Genomic DNA, 17,124 nt, shown 5'->3' on the forward strand with positions numbered 1-17,124 from the left:
TTCACTTAGATAGCTGCTTGTTTGAAGACAAGTCTTTAGTGCCACACAAGCTAGTCTTTCTGATAGCCAGGCATCATCTAGTTTCTTCACTACACGTTACTATAGCACCTAGATCTTCAGTGATCTCTTCATGAGGGCAAGCTTCAAGCAGGGCCAGGTCATAAGAACTAATTGTTTAGGATTTGGGCTAAATGATGTAAGAGCCCAAAGTCTATGAATATCTCTGTGGTTTTTGAATGTTTCTAGTTCAGGGTTGTGTCTTTGTACCATATTTATTCATTGTATACACTGAGCACATCCTTAGAGAAGCTCCATCACATGAAGAGTGTGGTATCAGGATTGGAGGAAGGCTTATTAACAGGCTGCAGTATGCAGATGGCACACCCTTGCTCGCCGAGAGTGAGGAGGACTTGAAGCACTTGCTCATGGAAGCAGCAGTCAAGAGATCAAAAACTAGATCTTAATCTGGGATGCTTCAGTGGCTGGTCCCTTTTGTGCTTGGTTGACTTTTTCTACCCATCAACAAAAATGTTTGCACTGATGTGTAGGAGGAGGTTTTTCTTTTGACCCTTAACATGTTAATTTTGAATTTAGGGGCTAACATGAGATCTTTAGTTCTAATTTCAGAAAATTAATAAAAGGGGCATATTTTAAATAAAGCAACTTCAGTCACTTTCTACTGCAAAACAAAGTTCTATAAAATAAAATTTCAAAATACTAATAAATGTATTAATACAAAGCTTCATTTTATAAAACTTTGTTTCAGAATAGAAAGCAATTAGAATAAATGCATTTAAAATATTCTCTTTTTATTAAGTGTCTAAAATTAGAAATCAATGTCTAATCCTAGCCCTTAAATTCAAAATTAACACATTAAATATTTTTTAAAAAAGAACATCATACATATAAGTGCAAACATTTTATAATTATTAAGTATAAGGGATATTCTCTAAATACTGTAATAGACCAGGTGTTTTCTTATACTGTTTAATATAAGAATATTATGCTAAATAATATAAGAATACTATATTAAATACTAATAAAACAACTTTAAAATATGTTGCATAAAATAAAATTTGATATGCTGCGATGTAATAAGAACGCAACAGTGTTCTAATGGCATTAGTAGAAATTCACAGGAAGCACAGTTTCTCTCATAACTGGGAATGCCACATTTTGGTGAGATGTTAACAGTGACTTTGCTAGAAGATTACTGACAATCTCAGATAGATAGCTCAGCCAAGGTGTAGGAAATAGGGCCCCTTTGACAATCGAGAGGCAGTTCATGTAGCTTCATTGTGACCTGGGTGGGCAGTACAACTTAGATCAAGCAACTAGCAGGCAGTGATAAACTCAGAGACCCCGGACAAGGAGAATTTAGATTATGTGAGTGGCCAAAATTTAAGGCTCAGAATTTCATGCAGAAAGGTCAGGGACGCTTTAGTGGAAGACTCCCCACATTTGGACAATCTCTCCTGGCACAGCGCAGCCACGTAAGAGCTGGAATTTGGCAAGGTGGAGAGAAAGGTGCACATTGCCATCTACAATGCCATCACATCTGAGCTCGCCTCATCTAATCCTGTGTCAAATGGCATGTGGTAGATCAGGCGTGAGTGCTGTCTGTTTTAGTGCTGATGCATATTTCCAGGAGAAAATCCTCTACCGAAGTAGCTCATGGTTTATGAAGTCCCAAAGTCTGACACTGGGTAAAACCCTGTTTAGGAAATAATTCCATTTGAAATAACATACATGTCTGTTAATAAAAATTTCACAAAAGTGCTGTGATATTTTAGAAGAAGCTCGCTGATTTAACTTGATACTCAAATCCCACATACAGACTTTCAACACAGCTCTATTCTTCCACTGGCCTCTACCTCCCACATACAGTCCCATTCATCCATCCAGCCCTGATTGGACCCCTACTGGCTTCCACACAGTCAGTTTAGTGCTAGGCCTGCAGAGTTAATTACAGCACTATCCCTAATTCAGGTGAATGCAGTAAACTCTCACGATCACATACCATGTTATTCTTTAGAAGATGCAATTTAATGGATTCAGTCTCTATATACAGTCTACCTGGAAGTCCGCTGAAGATGCAGACACTGAATCCGTAGAACACTATCAACGACACTCTCAAAGCTGTCACGTTTGCAGGTGGAATCTCAAGGGCAGGATGTGAGGTCCCCATTTCTGTCCTTCCAATTTCAACCAAATGACAGGCTTATGGATAATTTTTGCTTAACTTATCCGAGGTTAGGCTTTATAAAATATTAATGAATACATGGCAAGCTTGCATTTTTACCGAAGTACAATGTAAACTGCCATTGAAAGAAAGAAAACTCATAACAGCTGGGAGAGTTTGGGTTACTGTTGAGAATCTGGACTCTGACTTTCGGGGAGACACTTATAAAGCATCAGATTGATTTCCAAGCAATGAAATAAAGCCTCAAAGACTAAAATTGATGACTGTGAGGAAGTTTGATATCCTCCCCATCAGAACGCTGTCATAGCCATCTGTTTAAGTCCAAGACTTACTCTGTCTCCTTGATATGTGTGGCAGTCACCTAATCTGCTGTCAATTTAAGGATTAAGAGTGTAGGGGTGGAGTCTAGGCTGTCAATCTGGAGGTAGTCAATGAGACTTCTGTGTGGGCATGGCCTTCTCCTGAGAATTCTGGGAAATCTGGTTCTTCCTCCTTGGAGGTGGAAGACACCTCTCTCTCTCTCTGCTACTCCCTGGGAGACATTGCAGAAGACAAGCCACATGGACACAACCAGACCTCGGAAGTCAGAGAAGCCACAGAGAAACCCCTGCCAGTGCTGAGATGTTTCCAATGACACTGGGTCCAAAGACTTTCTACCCACTGGCTTGTGATCTTCTGCATTCGGCATCATTGTATGTGTTTTGTGAGTCTGAAGAGTACTTTTATAGATAGATATTGGAAATATGGGCTAATATCGGACTTATGAACCTGATCTGGACTTGCCTGAGATGTTTTCTCAATATTCAACTGCTCTTGTAAATAAATCTTTCTTATACAGATATGAGTGTCCATGGATTTTTTTCTAGTCTATCCAGACTGACACAATATGGAAGCTGATCTGTTCAGTTATAATAATATGCCCAGAGCCCTATTTTCAAAATCTGTTGAAAGATTTAGTTCCACCCAGTGACACAAATGGCTATACACACAAACTGAATGCAACTACTGAAACAAGAAATGCATCAAACCAAGATAATCATAGGGCTTCCTGATGCCATGATGTTTTCCAAATATTCTTTAAATATGACTTTGAATGCTTCTTTTATAATAAAACAACCCAATTTTTTATCCCTTCCATTTGTTTAACATAAAAAGAAAATGTATATTCTTGTCTTGAGAGTCCAGAACCTGTATTGCTATGAGTTTATTTAACTAAAATCGATCAACTAGTCTGTATTTATGTTAGCTTTCTAATTTATAGATGTCTAAGACCTCTTTGTCTTATAATCCCAATATCTGGATCAGCTCAGACTTAGAGAATTTATTTGTCTTTTCCCTTAGCTTTTCCCGGTCACATATATTTGGAATATAACCTAGCCACTTTTTACATATGATGTTGTGAAATCACCTGTAGAATGTTAATTTTCTTTGTTTGGTTTAGCTGACAATTAATTTGGCATTGTGGATAGAAGTATGGCCCCCTTCCCACAAAAGTATGTTATACATCTGAATCTCTATGCCTGTGATTATAATCTCATTTGGGAATGAGTTTTCCTTATTATGTTAATGATAAAGTGTTGGCATAGAATGTGCCTTGCATCAATCTTTCTTGAGATTTAAACATATCGACTTGTGCAGAAATGGTGGATGTTAGATGTCATGCACCAGCAGAAACACCCAGCAAGCAGTAGATGCTAAGGAGATAAGGATCTTTCCCAGAGCTCACATGCAGCAAACCTTCCCTGAGAGCCAGCTCTCTGCTCTGGGACTCCAGCCTCCTAAACTGCGAGGAAGTAAATTTCTGTTTATTATGGCCATGAGAAAACGAAGAGGCCTAACACTTCTGTCGATGAATAGTGACTGATAGCAACATGATCAGTGCCTCTAAATCAATCCAAATCTTTCAGGATACTCAGACGACTCCCAGAGGAGAGTGTAGTCCGTCATCTTTAATGAGTCTTGAAGTGCTTCGCTGTAGCTGCTGCACATGCCTTGCCTTGTATGACTTTCACGCTCATTATCCTTATGCATTGTAATGATCCGCATGTCTTTTGATCCCCGCTGTAATTGAAGACAGGCATGAGGCCTTCTTCGTAAGTGTATTCTCAGCAGAAGAGAGTAACCTCCACAGGGAAAGAGCAGCACATGAACAGAGGGCACTACAAAGCTTCAGGCCAGGGTTTCTTAGGTTTCTAGGAAAATATTTTAGAATAAGTCAAAGGACGTGTGTGAATTACAGGGGTGTGTGTGTGGGGGGGAAGAGTCCTGGTTTCAGTTAGTCTTCATAAAATTTAGAATTTGGTGCTTTTAAAAAATATGTACCAAAAAGTGGCAAAAGATTAGGTCAAGTAAAAGTTTATGTAGGCCCCAGACACTTTATCTTTTAATAGCCTGGCACCATCAGCTTTCTTCGCCATATCTGCTTATGCACCCCATTTTGTCTTCAGCGATCATGTGGGGAGTCTGGGGGATCTGGGTGAGCATCAAATAATGTCAATTTGTTAGAACAAAGTGTTCTTGTATTGAGGAAAGGTATGAGCTGAAGCCTAAGGCCCATCTGCAGCCTCAGTGTGTTGCCTTATAAATAAATGCATTTAGGCCAATACCTCTATTTCTATGGATCAATGTATTTGCATAAGTGCACACCTCTGTCAATATCCCTATCGGTGCCTTTGCTTTCTAGAGCTTACCTCTGTTTCCTTTTGCTTTCTCCTGCCCTGCCAGCACTTTTCCTCTTCTTCTGCCTCTTAGTACTTCCTCTCAGCTAGATTGGTGTTGCTCTAATACTCACAGGATCTCTACACACTTCTAGATGTTGGTTTTGATTCCTTAGTTGTTCCCCTGTCCATGACTCCATCTTTAAGGCTTGAAGTTAAATAAGCAGCTATCCAAAAGCGAAGTAACAAGCTCACATGGAAGAAGCACACCAGCCAGTGGGATCATGAGGTTTCATCGAAACCAGGCAGTGGCCATCAGAAGATGCACAAAAAATAACAAACAAACAAACAAAAATGCATTGGTGAGAATGGGGGGGATTGGCACGGAGGCTCAAAGCACATCTGTGGATAATGGAACATCCCCACACACAGGGGTTGCAGGGAGGGGGTGAGACAATCAGGAGGCAGTAGAGCACCAATGGGTCATGCAATATGACTTGGATCCTTTGAGGCCTCCTCACCCCCCACTATCATTACCCCAGTGCTGCTTCCCATACTGGACTAGACGGGAGCATGTACATAGGTGTAGGCAACAGATAAAACTCACAACACATGGAACCCAGGAACAGGAATGGGAATAGTGATACCAAAAAGGTAGAGAGAAAGTAGGGGGAGGTGGGGAGAAAGGGGGTAACTGATTGCAACGAATGGCACATTATCACACACCCCCATCCAGGGGGAAGACCAACAGAAACCAGAGGGGAAGGTAGACAGCAGTGGGCGTGATATTTGAAAATAATAACCATCTATAATCTATCAAGGGACCATGAGGGTTGTGGCGGGAGGTGGGGGGGGGGCGAGAAAAAAGGAAGAGCTGATCCCAAGGGCTCAATGGAAAGTAAGTGTATAGAAAAAACGATGGCAATATTTGTACAAATATGTCAGATACAATTGATACATGGATTGTAACAAGAGTTGTAAGAGCCCCCAATAAAAATTTTTTTTAAAGTGTATGTAGGCAATTGCACAGTGTGCTCTACTCTGTCCTCACCAATGGCTTCCAAAGAACCTCTCCAATAACTAGAAGATAAAAAAGCTAATAATTCATATTAGAGGATGGGGTTCCTAATTTAGTGGCTTCGATTTAGCTTAGAAAAAAAACCTCAGAAATTCAAGTTCTAAAATTTTCCCTAAGGAGAGAGAAAAGTTGTATAAAAGTTTCATGTCAGAGTTTCTCAAAATAAGGGGAACTACAAATAGTGGAAGGATGTAATACAATTTTGATACATTGATACAGTTTAGTTCTTTAAAATCATGATGATGATTAGCAGCTGAGGAGGTATGTCTTCAGGCACATGATTCATTTGTTTACAGCCTTCATGCTACCAGTGATGTCTACTATTTAAACAAAATTTTTCAAAATAAAACAAATAATAAACATACAAAACCATAAGACTATTGGACAGAGACTCTATATATCTTATAAAGCCTAAATAAAAAGATTCATTTTCTAGCCCTTTAAAGAAAAAGTTTGCTGACTTCTCATATAGTTCTGTAAACATTGACATAGAAAGTTGTCTGGGATTTACCCTAAGACAATACAGGTAGTATTTCACTTTATAAGACTATGCAAATATTTGCATGTGCTCACACATCTGGAAGGTCATGAGTAAAATTCTGGATGTGGTAATCTTTGGGAAAAGATTTCTTTCTGTATTCACTGCACTGGAGATTTATTTTTAAAGTAATAATTGTGTTATTTTTATAATAAGATTTTTCTATTTTAAAAACATAAATACTAAAATATAATGAATGCTATTACATGAGTTGATACTATGTTCCAACATCGTTCTGAGAATCTTGCATTCAGTTCTGAGTATATCACGTGGGGAAGACACATTGACTATTCACAGGAATAATAGAACAATCAAAAAGTAGCCCCAGTATCCGTTCTATACAAACTAAAATATTATATCAGAAGAAGAAATAAATTAATGGAAATTACACAATTGTCATCAAGTGTGTGAAAATATTGAAGAAAGGGGTGAGCTTTATTGTCTGTGTTTCCAAATATTTGATATAGAACCATTTGGTACACATCATGCGCAATGAACGCTCATCCTTAGAGAAACAAAACCAAATTCACCACCATTGAGTTGATGTTTCTTATAAAAGCCCTATGGCACGTAGTGGAACAGACCCTGTGAATTTCTGAGACTAGCTCTTTACAGGAGTAGAAAAGAGGAAGACTGCGACATGGATTGAATGGGATCGTGTGCCAACGTTGGGATCCCAGTTTTAAATGATATTGTAAAGTGGTGGCGGGTCAATGGCTTAAACTGCGTTACATGCTAGACAAAAAAAAAGTCAACCAAAGAGATCAGTGTTTTTAACTTCATTCTAGAAAGTACTCATCAGTGGGAGGACAATACTTATCAATTTGTTCATGATGAGAATGTCAGAAAATGTATACTTATTTTTAGATATTTTAGTTTCTCAAGGATGTAGAAAAGAAAGGAAGGCAAGAACCACTGAGAACCAAACCTGTATTTCACTTGATTTATGAATATAACTTTGATACTACACTGGGTTAAAAACAACAACAACAACAAAAATATGTCTTTATTCTTCCAGCATTGTTTATGACAGTGAATCCTACGATTGTTTCAGTCTTTAACTCAATTTTGTTTGTTTCCATCAATTTTGAACTGTCGTATGGTGATTCTTAGCCAATATTAATCAAGCACTTGAATTGAAAAACCTTCTTTAAACAAAACTGACAAGTCCCCCTAAGTCTAATTTGAATTCCTCTCCTCTGAGATACTGCCAAAGCTTTGCTGGGTAGTTCTCCTTTCTTGTGGTAGCAACACAGGGAGCTTTCTTACCAACCAGTTTCATGAGCAATGTTTACTGAGTGAGTGAGCTTTTGATGAGCCCTGTGCAGAGAGGAGGTTTTCTTCTCTTATGAAGAGTTACCATCTCAGAAACTTACAGGGTCAGCGCTACTCTGTTACAGAAGGGTTGCTTCCTGTCTGTATGGACCCAGTAGCAGTGAGTATGGTTTGGTTTTGGTTTCTACAGAAGAGAAGCACCAAATAACAACAGTGAGAATTAGAAATTAATGCACAAGAATTCTAAAGTAATCAAGATGAACAACTTGGAGACGTCACGACAAAGATGGGCACTGATGTTGAGGTGACCCATTTAGGGAACCTTTATCATAGCTAAAGAGAGCAGATAACTTGTGTGTACATGTAGAAGAAAAATGAAACGATAGTACAGATTCTGTCATTTAACAAATGAATAGCACTCCCATTCCTCTCCATGGTACGTGGAAGAACTGGTATTTTAGGTTTAACATTAGAAGTGAGACAAATAAAAGCAGAATAAGGATATGCCAAGAGTTGTGATTAAATTTTTGGTGATGTGATATGCCCTGACATTGGCTTTTGTACTTACTCTTTCCCCTTTGTCCTTTGGCAGGAGTGCAGAAGTAGGGGTGGGGGTTGGGGTGAGGGAACCCCAGTGAACCGGTCATTTGTTATTATTATGAAACTTCATAGAACCGAGTTTCAAAAGCTTGAAAGAAAACAGGAAGGCGTCTAAGTGGATAAAAAATAGTTCGTTCTTCTTTTCAAAGGTAAACAAAGACATGTCTGGACTTTCTCACTTGATTCACTGTTCTATTTTCCCCTGAACTATTTTTGCTTCAACCTTTTAAAGGCCTCAATCTGTTCAGAGTTCTTTGAATTACTGCCGAATCAAATCTAAAACCTGAGACTATAAAGGTGTGTATGCCATGAGTTTGAGATGAAAAAACATGTGACAGAGACCCTTGCAGGGAAGCATCAAACAATAAGTTTCAGACAGATAATTAGCAAAATGGACTAGAACTAGGAGAGAGATCCAAGAGATTCACTTAGGTAGAGATAAGATCAAATCCCCAATAAGACATTGGAATAAAACTTTCATAGAAGGCAAGATATCTATAATTAATTAGAGTGGAAAGTAAAATTAAGAAAGAAAAGAAGTCATTATTTCTGATGTATGGGTATGTAGTAGAAAGGGAGACAAAGTGTCTAGAAAACAACCCAAAGGTGTGTAGTTAGTGTAATTTAACACGGAAAGGAGACCATCTAACCAGAAATAATATTATAGAGCCTCCTGGTTATTAACAATGTTAGAATCTAATTTTAAGATATATTTTTGTCAAATCTATTTAGAGTATTTACAAGAAAATACCAGCAGTGTTCTTTTGGCCATTCCCAATTCTTAGAAAAACTGGAATGGAATAAAGAAAAATAAAGCACCGGGGAAGGCATCAAAGAGCAAAAGAAAAAGAAAGAAGGACAAGATGGGGAATTGCAATCCTAAAGGCATCTTTCTTTTAGATGTAGATGTCACCACTTGACTGCAGACTCAAACTTACTGCAGAGTATAGAAACACAGGCTTATTTACCTTTAGGGAAGACCTCATAGAAAATGGATAATAGAAAATGACCAGGCTATAACATCACCTGCCTTGTCCTACAGGATCATATGCTTATGAAAGGGCCACTTTCCCAGAAAAACAGCAACTCATACGCAGCCATATCAGTCTCCGTCCTCCGTGAACCAGGAGAAGGAAGTTGTAGAGAGTTCCTTAACAAATCATTCTGAAATGAAATTACATCCCACTTTCCTCTTAGAGAGCTTTGATGGTGATAGCAGGTAAGTGTTGGACTGATAACCACAAGGTCGGTTGTTCAAACCAACCAGCTTCTCTGCAGGAGAAAGTTGAGGCTATTTAAACCTGTAAAGAGTTACAGCCTGGGAGATCCCGTAAGAGGGTCGCTATGAGTCAGAAACTACCTGATGGTAATGGGTTTTTGGTTTCTCTTATGTATAACGGAAGTGCTCCTTAATTAATCAAGGACCTACTGTGTGCCTCTGTGTTAGACATTGTTTGCGGCATTGGGGGCATAGATATGATCAAAAATGCAATACAATTCTTGTCAAATTGAGCTTACTTTCTAGTGAAGAAAATACTACTTTATTAAGCGAAATTGGTGATGAATCCTACTGAGTAAACGAGAAAATGAGTAGGGGTTTCGATGTAAAATTTTAAATAGCGTCCTCAGGAGGGTCATTGCTGATCAGAGGGCATTTTAGTAATGATCACTAATTTGGCCATCTCTCAAATGAATCCCCACTTGGAAATGAGCCCCCCTTAGGGGTTTTGGATGAAGAGTGACCTGATTAGAATTACTTTAAAAAATACAAACTAAAATCACTCCGGCTACCATGTTAAAAATAGGGAGGAGGCAAGTTCGAAGCAGGAAGCGTATTCCATGGCCAGTGCAATCATGTAGGTCAAGCAGTGACGGTGCGTGGGAAAGCAGTAGTGGTAACCCAATTGCAATTCTGTGTTTGAAGGTGGATCCAGGAGGATTTCCTAGATGTAGGATGTAAAAGAAAAAGAGGTATCAAGGATATAGTTTAGCCTGAGCTACTGTGAGAATGATAAATGGTCATTATCGTGTAGGATTGTAGGAAACCCAAAGAAGGCACTGCAAAAAGATCTTGTAATTGATTTGTACATATTAAGTATGGAATGTCCTTGAGAAATTCAAATGGATATGCCAGACAGAGAATTGGATCTGTGACGGCGAACTTCAGGACAGGGATTTCGGCCATCGATGGGAAACAGGGTGCTGAATTTGAATGTCCCAGAAAGCGAACAACAAACGAGAGGTCTTAGGGACGATTTCATTAGGGCATTACACCATGCCTGAGGGTTGAGAGGAATGAAGGGGGAAAGGAGATTGAATTCAGGAGGGCAATAAGATGCTTGCCACCTTTGAGTGTATCCAATTATTTGATCAGTGGGATTATACCTCAAAGAGCACTGGGTCTCATCTCCAGCGTCCTAACTCCCATGCTGAGTGACAGAGTTGTGGCTGGGTGCCTCAGCTGCAGTTAATTATGTAACATGGCCCTTGTAGCCATAATCCTCTCTTTTGTGATGTTTTATAAATTCTAGCCCCCTCATGGATGGTTATAATCCCATCTTGGAGGAAATTTTCTGTTATGGTAATGAGACAGGGTTAAGGTGGGATATATTCTGAGTTCCTATTTCACAAGCGGGTGTGGTTTCTATTAGCACCCTTTATTTCCTATGGTCTCCAGACAATAAAAGCGCTGCTCCCTCAAACCCACCTTTATTGATCTCACCTTCCCCAAAGAGTTAGCAAGTCCTTTGGCCTGCTTTCTCTTTCTGATCTCTTGCTTCTTGCTATGAATTCTGCATCTGGCTTGCCTCTGCTTGATCTCCAGTTGGGAGACTTGTGTTTGGGGCTGTCACCTAACTTGATTTCACCAGCTTCTGCACGCAGTCTTGTGAATGAGGTGGGACCTGCAGTTGGACTTCTGAACTTTGGATATGGGTCTTATCAGTACCCAGAATGGTGCAAACCATTCCTTAATGGGTTGTGAGTTCGGGTGAGAATTTTCTGTAAATGGCACAACCCTCGGACATGGATTCCGTAGGGACCTTAAAGACTGGGGTGTTGATGTCAGGGGTTACACAGCGATATCACATTTTGGAAAAGTTGGACATTTCAGACATCTTTCATCTCCTTGGGATTGTATTCATTTTTCTTATATTATTTTTGCAGTCTCACATACAGAAGGAGCCCTTGTGAAGCTGTGTGTTCACATCGGGCAGCTAACTAAAGTTATCTAGTTAGAAGTCATCAGCCACTCTGTGAGAAAAACATGGGACAGTTTGTTTTTTTAAAGATTTACCACTATGGAAACTTTAGAGAACCGTTCTACGCCATCCTACAGAGTTGGAATCCACTCAACTACAGTGTTTTTGTTTGGTTTGGTTTTATTACCAGCAGAGTGGGCTCCAGGTGGCATTAAGAGGGAAGTCATATGCAGGAGGCTAGAAAGAAAAGATGCTGGCAGAAGGCAGTACAGAGCTGGAGCAAGAAAAACTATTGTGAGGGGTCCTTCAGTCCCTCCCTTCTGACTCCTAAGGCCCGATGGACAGCAGAACACAACACTGCCAGTTCCTGCGCCCACTGAGCATCCTTATAAGGCGGGAGCCCCTTGTTGCAGCCAGTGTGTCACGGACAGTCTTGTCCCTTTTTACAGATTGATCTTTCCTAACCAATGTCCGAGGAACGGGAGAGGGAGTCTTGCCATCTTCACTTCTAATGTACCTTATGGCGAGACTTCTTCTTAGAGAGATTTGGTCATTCTTCTGGCAGTCCATGGTATATTCAATATTCTTGGCCAACATCATAATTCAAAAGAATCGATGCTTCTTTAGTCTCTTATTCACTGTGCAGCTTCCCCATGCATCGGAGGTGTTTGAAAAGATCATGGCTTGGGTCAAGTGCACCGTAGTGCTGGAGGTAATATCTCCACTCTGTAACATTTCATGGAAGTCTTTGGCAACAGATGTGCTGGTACAAATCTAGATCTTGCTGACATTCACACACACAAATCTAAAAACTTTCTTTGGGGGGAAAAAACCCACTAGCCAAAAAGAATAGTTCTCTGTTAAAGAGAGGTGTCTACATTGGAAAGAAGATGGAGAGATACACTGAAAGGAAAAGAGACATGGATCCACCGAGGAGCAGAATCTATTGGGGCCTCTGCATGGAGAATAGGAAGCTTCAGCTAGGTCCACCCCAGGCCCGTGCTCGAAGCAGATTGTCCAGGGAAGTAGCAGGAAGAGGAACAATGGACCATCAGAAAAGCCAAGGCCTGAAAACCAAATCGACAAATAAAATACATCAATAAACCAACCACTTAACATAGTCAAATCATTAACATGCAAAACAAGCAAAATAAGCCGAGAGAAGATGACCTGTGGTGTTTTACTACCAGGCATGGTGCAGTGAGTTCCACTCAGTGAAGCATTTACTTGTTCTGTCTCTGGAAGCCCCATACACTATTGCTGCTTCAGCCAAAGGAATCCATTAAAATGGACCTACCGTGTTCGGGAATTGTTTGAATACTTTTTTGGATAATAACGTGCCTACTTCGAAACATGCGGTTGCGGTTTCTGAAGAGGGAAAGTACCATTTGAAGTCAGCCTGCTTGCATTGTACAGGGCCTCATGCTAGCTGCATCCCAGTTCTCTGGCAAGCACATGCACCAGCTGCGCTCTCTCCCCAGACTCTGTGCTTCAGGGCTGCGTTTCACAGCCACAATACACTTAAAATATGCAAATGCTTGCTTGTTTACACAAGAGCAAATCTATTTCCTAATTTAAAATAGCAAAGAGCTAGTTAAATTTTCAGAAGCATCAACTACCAAATTCCTTCATTTCAAAGTCAAGGTTGGCAAGCTGCATAGATGTAGACATAGACAATTTAAGTGCTTTCTACATGTTTGATTGCCAAGTTTATACCAAATAAACTGTCCTAGTGGAGCCTCAAGCAGTTGCAGTAACCCTTCATTTGATCCTTATTTAACAAATATTGACAGATTTTGGTTGTTTTGCTTAGTAGGAAGGCAATAGTCACATACCATCTGCTGCCAGTCAAGTGGAACTAATTCCGTTGTTGAATTATACATGTAAAGGACTGAGTTACAAATAAGTTTGATGAAAAGGCACCCAGAGAAGATTTGTCTTACTTTTGTAGTATCCAGTGTAGCCAAGCCTCGGTCCTTCAAGGGTGGATACTTTAATTTGGTCTTCTTGCTTCTTTCTCTCTCATGCTTTCGATTTCAGGGAGTTTGATCAAGAAATAAAAAATGTCCACCCATCCTTGCAGGAATGTCACACCAGTATTAAAATCAGCAACACTATATGTGATTTATCTTTTTTTTAAACTGCGAAAATATTATTTAAAATATCTACAATAATCAGTCTGCTCTATGGTAAATACAACACAAAATTTTTCACTGTACCAAAGTATATCTTGATAAATACATAGACTTCCATAAGTAGTTAGTAGATGAAATTATTCTTATTAATCACTGTACTCTACTTTATATAACTCTGAGTCAATTTATAAAGTATCTGTTCTCCCTGAGTGAATTTGTAAAATTGTCTAAGAATTCTAGTTAAACATAGTAAATAGTGACTTCTATTTCTTTTTTTAAAAAATCATTGTATTAGGGGCACATACAACTCTTATCACAATCCATACATACATCAATTATATAAAGCATATTTGTACATACATTTCCCTCATCATTTTCAAAACATTTTCTCTCCACATAAGCTCCTAGCATCAGCTCCTCATTTTTCCCCTCCCTCCCCATTCCACCTTCCCTCATAAACCTTTGATAAATTATAAATTATTATTTTGTCATATCTTACACTGTCCGCGTGCCCTTCACCCACTTTTCTGTTGCCCATCCCCCAGGGAGGAGGTTATACATAGATCCCTATAATCGGTTCCTCCTCTCGACCCCACCCTCCCTCTACACTCCTGGTATTGCCACTCTCACCACTGGTCCTGAAGGGATCATTTTCCCTGGGTTCCCTGTGTTTCCAGTTCCTATCTGTACCAGTGTACATCTCCTGGTCTAGCCAGATATGTAAGGTAGAATTGGGATCATGATAGTGGGGTGGGTGGGTGGGGAGCATTCAGGAACTAGAAGAAAGTTGTATGTTTCATCGTTGCTACTATGCACCCTGTCTGGCTCATCTCCTCCCGGTGACCCTGGTGTAAGGGGATGTCCAATTCCCTACAGATGGGCCTTGGGTCTCCATTCCACACTCCCCTTGATTCACGATGTGATTTTTTTGTTCTGATGATGCCTGATACCTGATCCCTTCAACACCTTATGATCACACAGGCTGGTATGCTTCTTCCATGTGGGCTTTGTTGTTTCTGAGCTAGATGGCCACTTGTTTACCTTCAAGGCTTTAAGACCCCAGACACTAGATTTTTTTATAGCTGGGCTCCATCAGCTTTCTTCACCACATTTGCTTATGCACCCGATTTTTCTTCAGTGATTATGTTGGGAAGGTGAGCATCAAGGAATTCCAGTTTAATAGAACAAACTATTCTTGCATTGAGGGAGTACTTGAGTGGAGGAACAACGTCCATCTGCTACCTTAATACTAAACATATATATGTATATATATGCACATAGATCTATTTCCACATCCTCATATATAAATATATGTACATACATGCCTGTATTTAGACCTCTATAAGTGCCCTTTCCCTCCTAGCTCTTTCTTCTATTTCCTTTTACTTTCTTCTTGTCCCACTATCATGTTCAGTCTTCATCACACTTTCAGTAATTCCTCTTGGTTACATTACGCTTGGTCATGCCCTACCAGGCCTCCTATACCCTCCTCACCACTGATTTGGATCACTTGTTGTTCCCTTGTCCCTGGGTTTGGTAACACCACTTCCTTTCCCTCCATTTTCCCCTCTCCCATGTCCCCCGGAACTGTCAGTCCCATTGTTTTTTCCTCCAGATTGTTCACCCAGCATATCTTATTTCGACAGACCTGATAATAATACGCACAAAAGCAAGACAGAGCAAAACCAAGCAAAAAAGTAAACAAAACAACAACAAGCCAGTGGCAAATAAACAAAACACAACTATAAGAAAGAAAAGCTTGTAGTTAATTCAAGGACTGTTTATTGGCCTTTTGGAGTGTTTTCTGGTTGAGTCAGATGGGGCACCAAGCCCTGGCCCCAAAGTCTATTTTTGTTATTTCCTTGGAACTTCGTTGCTTTGTTCCTCTTGATGTTCTGTTGCACACCCTTAGTGTTCTGCCTCAGTGTACTGGGATCAGATCAGGCAGAATTACCACACTGTGTCTCCTGTGTTGTGCACTGTAGGGCTATGGGTCAGTGAGGGATGTCATGTTTCATAGTGGGGCCAGCTATGTGGTCTTCTCTATGGATTGGCTGCTCTGAGCTGGAATCTCTTCATCAAGACTTGGTGGGCCAGGATGTGCTCCACTCTCTCCTCTTCCCCCTTTATTTGCTCCTGTGTGCTCTGATCAGACAGGTCCCTCTTCCTGAGCGGCAGATTCAGTGCTGTGATCTGAAATAAATTCTTCTAGGGGGAGGGGCAGATGCCCATGTAGTTGGGATTGGGGCAGGCCACTCAGACCTCTCCACTAGTTCCCTACTCCATGCCGGCATGTTGCATTCACATCTTGGAGCACTAGGTTGAAGTTTGGTCCCTTTCCCTGCGGAGATATAAACAATACCCTACCCTTGGGTGGGTTAGTGCACTGTGCCCCCGCTACCCATTTCTTTTATTTTTTGCCCCCGCCCCCCCCCACCCGGTCTGTTGTAGTTGGATAGCGTATGTGTCCCTGGATTTGATCTGGGCACTGCCATACTACCTGGTCCTCACCCCAGGAATGGTTGTATACAGTAGCTTTTTCCCTATGCCCCCTTTCCATTTTTTTTTAAAGCTTACCTCAGTAGACTCATGTTGTACTTGTCCTTTTGTGCTTGGCTTACTTTGCTTAGCATAATTTCCTCTAGTTCTTCCCATGCAACAATATGCTTCATACGTTCATCACTGCTTTTTTAGCGATGCATAGTACTCCATTATATGTATGTACCACAGTTTTTTTAATCTATTGGTCAGTTGATGGAAATTTGGGTTGTTTCCAACTCCTTGCAATTGTGATTGGTGCCGCAATGAACATTGGAGGACAGATGTCTGGCCATGGTTTCTTTCTTGCCTCTTCTGGGTATATGCCCAATAGGGGGATTGCTAGGTTGTATGGTAGCTCGAGTTCCATCTGCTTTAGATATTTCCTGATCGATTTCCATAGTGGCTGTACACACGTACAGGTCCACCAGCAGTGAATGAGAGTTCCTGTCTCCACACAGCCCCTTCAACACTTGTTGTGTTCTGATTTTTAAATTGGGCTATCTTTGAAGTTGTTAGGTGGTACCTCATTGTTGTTTCAATTTGCATTTCTCTTATGGCTAAAGATTGGTAATATTTCCTCATATGTTTATTGACCATTCTGGTTTCTGCCCCTGTGAAATTTGTGTTCAGGTCCTTTGCCCACCTCCTCAGTGGGCAATTAGCTTTTTTCTTTTTGGAAGCAGAGTATTATAGACTTGAGTGATAAGGCCTTTGTCTGATGTGTCATTGCTAAAGATGTTTTCCTAGTCTGTGGACACTCTTATTACTCTCTTGGTGAATTCTTTAAATGTACACAGGTGTTTTATCTTCAATATATCCCATTTGTCAATTTCTGCCACCTGTGTTTGTGTCATTCCCTATTTCTGATAGCCTATTTATTCCCTGTGCCAAAGTTCT

Source organism: Tenrec ecaudatus, chromosome 6, assembly GCF_050624435.1.
Source record: "Tenrec ecaudatus isolate mTenEca1 chromosome 6, mTenEca1.hap1, whole genome shotgun sequence".
In the NCBI taxonomy this organism is placed as follows: domain Eukaryota; kingdom Metazoa; phylum Chordata; class Mammalia; order Afrosoricida; family Tenrecidae; genus Tenrec; species Tenrec ecaudatus.